This window comes from Pinus tabuliformis, chromosome 4_1 (genome assembly GCF_031772625.1).
Source record: "Pinus tabuliformis cultivar Carrire ecotype Pingquan chromosome 4_1, CPIR1, whole genome shotgun sequence".
NCBI lineage: Eukaryota > Viridiplantae > Streptophyta > Pinopsida > Pinales > Pinaceae > Pinus > Pinus tabuliformis.
Window position 1 is genome coordinate 641,058,955 of NC_142303.1, and position 6,000 is coordinate 641,064,954.

Genomic DNA, 6,000 nt, shown 5'->3' on the forward strand with positions numbered 1-6,000 from the left:
ACCCTCATTTCCGTCGACACATCACAGTATTAAAAAATGTTCTTTCAAATACTCAATATTGTTTTGTATCACTGTTAACCTTACGGCTATTAAACATCGTTCTGGTTTTGCTAATAAAGGTATGTCAATCTGTTATTCCATAACCAAATTTCGATTAACCTTTCCCTGTACCGATATTCAGTCTGGGCTGAATATCTAGGTGTAGCTCTGTTTACGGTAATGCTAGCTCAGACCCTGTCTGCTAATTGACAGTCTGTCCCTTAACTCCAGGACTACATCTCTACATTTATATTAACATTACAACAGTGTCTAGGAGAATGCAAGACATGTTTTTCCTGTTCATCTACTGTAAATTCACTATGCATTTATTTCTAGTCAGAGACTTCACAGTTTGAATCCGTACCTGGTTCGCCAGAGCTAGGAATGGTTCTCAAACAAAGCAAGTCACCTGAACTTAATTCTGCTCGTCCACCCAGCCATGAGACCCATTCCTCAAATGGAAGTCTCCCCCCGAGCCATCTTGCAGACCTCAAGCCCTCAACAAGATTTTTGCACTCTCTGTGCTTGGTTATCTGGTCCTAACCAAACTTAACCAGTCTTTTTCTTTCTTGTCTTTTCCTTTTTCCTTCTCTTGGAAAAGGTCTCCTGTGCCTGTCCACACAGCACCGAGTTTTTCCCCAGCCAAGACTTTTCCTGATTCCTGGGAAGGTAGTTCCCCTCAGTTATTATAACTGATCACTTTCTTTAAAATTCACCTCCTAGAGGCTGCCAGCAATTCAAGAAAATATTTAAATTACTTTAATAAAATAGTTTATCCAGTTTTGTTCTTTTAACACATAACAACAACTATTTTACTGTCTTTTACCACAGTAGATTTTCATATTTACATAAACTGGGGTTATCACATCTCCCCCTCCTGAGATTGGACATCGTCCCGATGTCTGTCTCCCTTAAACAAATTCGGGTAAGCTTCTCTAAGGAGTTCCTCATCCTCCCAAGTGGCCTCTTCCGGCCCATAGTGCTGCCACTGCACTTTAGCTTGGAAAATAACCCATTTCCACAGCTGCACTTCTCTCCGGTCGAGAATGGTCAGTGGTTCGACCAGAACCTCACCTTCCGGCTCGACCTGCAATCAACAACAGATTTAGTTATTTTCCAGTTTAGGAACAAAGCTTATCTATAGTGACCAGATTAATTCTTACCCGAACATTCTGCCATTGAATCACATGTTTAGGATCGTAAACGTATTGCTTTAATACAGATACGTGAAACACATTGTGGATCCTAATATGGCTTGGTAGGGCAAGTTGATAAGCTACCGGCCCCACTCTTGCCAAGATCTGGAAAGGTCCAAAATAGCGAGGTGCTAGTTTGGCACATCCGCTCCACTGCAAGGTACTCCTTCTTGGTTGGATTCTTACAAACACATGATCCCCAACTTGGAATTCTTTGAATCTTCTCTTTCGATCAGCAAAACTTTTCTGTCTGTCCTGAGCGGCTTTTAAGTTGGTACGCACCCTCTTTACCGTGTCTTCCATTTCCTTGAGCATATCAGGACCAATTCGTAACCTGTCCTCAGGTCCACCCCAGCTTGCGGGTGTGCGGCACTTCCGCCCATACATGACCTCAAAAGGACTCATCTGTGTTGAGGAGTGATATCCATTGTTATATGCGAATTCGACCAGGTGGAGATAATCTTCCCATTGGGTTGGCTTCATCATAACACATGCTCTCAGCATGTCCTCCACAACCTGATTCACTCGTTCTGTTTGGCCATCTGTTTGGGGATGATAAGCTGTGCTAAAGTTCAGCTGTGTTCCCAATTCAGCAAACAATGTCCTCCAAAAGGTTGATGTAAACTTGACATCACGATCGGAGATAATTACCTTCGGAAGTCCATGCAATTTGAACACATTTTGCATGAAAATATGAGCGATTTGCACAGCCTTATATGTCGATTGCACAGGTATGAAGTGTGCTGCCTTACTCAACTTATCCACTACCACCATAATGGAATCATTATTTTTCTTCGTTCTAGGCAATCCAGTTATAAAATCCATGGAGATAGTCTCCCATTTCCATTCCGGAATGGGTAAGGGTTGTAGTAGCCCCGCTGGATGCAAATGTTCCGCCTTAATCTGCTGACATTCTAGACATCGTGCTAGATACTCAGCTATCTCTTTCTTCATTTTTGGCCAGTAATATTCTTTTCGAAGAGCGGTAACCATTTTCTGGTAGCCCGGATGCCCGGTATAATGGCTGATATGAAATTCATCCAGAATCAGCTTCTTAATACTATCTTCATTGGGTACATACAGCTTTTTGTTGAAGTACAACATTCCGGCATCATCCAGCTCATGCCCCTGTTGTGTTTCCTTACCAGAAAGTTGCTGTATTTGCTGGTAAACAACATCACGTTCAGCTGCTGTTTTTATCTTTTCCAATAGAGTATTCTGCCATTTACTAACTGAAATCTTGCACAAGCATTGTACTTTTCGACTTAATGCATCAGCCACTCGGTTCTCCTTCCCTTTTAGATGCTTAATTTCAAAGTCGAATCCACTTAAGAATTCAGCCCAACGAGCTTGCCTTGTGTTTAAAGTGGGTTGGCTGAAATAGTTTGTTAGGCTGTGGTGGTCTGTTAGTAACAAAAATTTTCTGCCCAATAGGTAGTGCCGCCACATTTTCAGGGCATGAATGACAGCTGCCAGCTCCAAGTCGTAAGCAGAGTATTTCTGCTCATGTTCTTTCAGCTTCCTAGATTCATAAGAAATGACTCTTCCTTCTTGCATCAGCACTCCTCCCACACCTTATTTACTTGCGTCCGTGCAGACCACATAATCCTTATTAGGATCAGCTATACTTAATACAGGTGCGGTGGTGAGTAAGTGATTGAGTTTTTCAAAGCTCCTCTGGCATTCTGAGGTCCACTTAAATACTTTTCCCTTCTTTTGTAAGGAGGTGATAGGGTATGCTACCCTCGAAAAGCCTTCAACAAATCTTCTATAATAACCCGCTAACCCCATAAAGGACCTAATATCTGCCACGTCCTTTGGTATGGGCCACTCCATTATAGTTCTGATCTTCTCAGGATCTACTGCGATTCCTTCCTTTGTGATTACATGGCCTAAGTATTGTATCTCCTCCTAGAAGAAATCACACTTACTAAACTTTGCATATAATTGATGTTCTCGCAAAGTTTGCAACACCAATCTAAGGTGTTCCTCATGCTCCTTTCTTGATCTGCTGTAAATCAGAATGTCATCTATGAATATCAGTACAAACTTGTCTAAAAATCGGTGAAACACACTGTTCATCAAACACATGAAGGTAGCAGGTGCATTGGTCAGACCAAAAGGTAGCACCACGAATTCATAATGCCCATACCGCGTTCTGAAAGCGGTCTTAGCGATATCCTCCTCTTTAATTCTGATCTGATGATAACCAGATCGCAGATCGATTTTAGAGAATACCGTCGCTCCCTTCACCTGATCAAAAAGTTCGTCGATCCTAGGCAAAGGGTATTTATTTTTGATCGTGAGCTTATTCAGCTGACGATAATCAATGCACATCCGAAAGGTGCCATCTTTCTTTTTGACAAACAGCACTGGGGCTCCCCAGGGTGATACACTGGGACGGATGTAATTTTTATCTAACAGCTCCTGCAGTTGCATTTTTAATTCTGTTAGTTCTGGTACACTCATACGGTATGGTGCCCGTGATACAGGTGCTGCCCCCGGAATCAGTTCAATGGTGAAATCCACATCTCTTTTAGGTGGTAATCCCGGTACCTCCTCGGGAAAAACATCTGCAAATTCCTGCACCACCGGAATGTTACCCAACGTGGCAGTTTTATCCTTCTGATTAGCGTAACCCACCTGAATAGCATAGATTTGACATTTCTTTCTGATGCATTTAGCTAACTGAGTTGCTGTAATGGGTCGAATCTGTACAGGATGTTTGATTCCTTGCAACTCCTGCTGCTCCCCACAGTCATCCTTATAGTAAATAGTTTTTGTCTTGCAATTCACTAAGGACCAGTGCCTCTCCAGCCAATCCATCCCAATCAGGATGTCATATGAACCCAACGGTAGTACATTTAGATCTGCTACGATTGGCTGTCCCGCTATAGTTAATGAGCAATTATTTACCTTGGCCAAGTCTCGCCTCTTGGCTCCTGTAGCTAATTGGACCAGCCACAGATTCCTGAACTTTTCAGCTTGCAGTTTACACTGTTCTACTATTTTTGGGCTAACATAACTTAAAGTAGCCCCTGGGTCAATAAGAACAGCTATAGAGAGGTTTGAAATTTTACCTTCAAATTCAACCATAGATGGCTGGTACTCCGCTTGACGGTCCTCCAGCGCTGCATTGATTCTGGGTACACTGCGTGCCACGTCCCCAACAGTTGATGCTTCATGAATATGGGATATCTGGTCTGTCCCCTTTCGCTGTGGGCAGTTTTTAACATAGTGAGGCCCTCCACAACCCCAGCATTGAACTGGGGGTCTGGTCATCCCCTCACCTTCTGGTCTAGCAGGCTGCTCACTAACTCTGTTTTCACTTCCTGGTCTAGTTCGGGGCGCACTTCTTGTTACAGATCTGCTGTTTAATCCTTTACCAGCTCCCTTACTTCCATTGCTGCGACCTCCCTTGCCGCTTCCAACCACCCGACTGCTCCTTTTTTCATTCCATCTTTTGTTCGAAGTATCCCCCTTCTGCTTACTCTGCTGATAGCAGATCCTTGCTTTACGAATAGCCTCATCCATGGTTCTAGGATTGTCAAACTCAATCCTCTCCCTTATATACGCAGGTAAGCTGCTCACAAACCTTTGGACCTTAGCTTTCTCCTCCTTGATGTAAGGTACATAACGTAGCAGAGAGGTGAAACGATTAATGAACTCGTCCATGGTCTGCTGTCCTAATCTTAAATCATGAAATTCCCTTGCCTTCTCATCATAGAAGCGCTCAGTCAGGTACCTTTCCTTGAAGTATTTCTGGAACTTCTCCCATGTAATGGTCCGTTCGCTGACCCCCTTGACAATCTTGATTTCCTCCCACCACAAGGTTGCCTTACCTTGTAACTGGAAGATTGCTAGTCTTGCTTTCAAGTTATGGTCATACTCATACAACTGAAAATATTTATTCATATTTATTAACCAGGCTTCAGCAGCTTCCTCCTGTTCGCCATCGAAATGTGGAGGTTTAATCTTCCGGAATTCTCCCTGCAGTTCCATCCTCTGACGTTTTGAAGTTTGCTGCTCTGGTACATTGTCTGAATGATCCTCTTTGCCCTCGGAAATTTCAGGTTCCATCTGATAATTTTGTTCCTCTGTCATCCTCTGCTGCTCCGCACTGGGATTAGATAGAGGTGGATTCTGTCTGTCCGACAAGCTCTTCAGAATCCTTTCTTGTTCAACTGTTAAACGCGCGTTGTCCTCTCGTAACCGTGCCATCTCATTCTTCAATTCTTGAACCATTTCCAGTATTGCCAGATTGGTGCTTCGTGTTGCCTCACCCAACTGCACCCACAACTCCGGGTTCTCCTGAGGATTAGTGCCGGGTCCTTGTATTTTGTCTCCTCACTGCTTTAACTGTTAACTGTTGCAATTATGTACTTTATCCCTTCATAAACAGAACAGCAGTTAGATGAATTATTAACTTACTTCCATATGCATGGTGTAGGCTTTCACAGTGAAACATGTTTGCCTGAGGCCACAGTGTTGAAACTGGGCTTTGATACCAATTTGTCACACCTCTGTTCACTTATACATAATCAAATTTTTTTTTAATGTACACCTAACATAATAAGCCAGCAATACATTATGGTTTCCATGTGTTTATATGTATTCCCATGTTTTTAACGAGCAACCACATACTTTATACAATCGATTATCACATCATATGTTTGTTAAACGGAACCTTGGAATTACATGAACCATACAACATTGTTATGTGTTTCGACCGGGGTTGTGTGTAAGCCCTACTCTCACATCACAC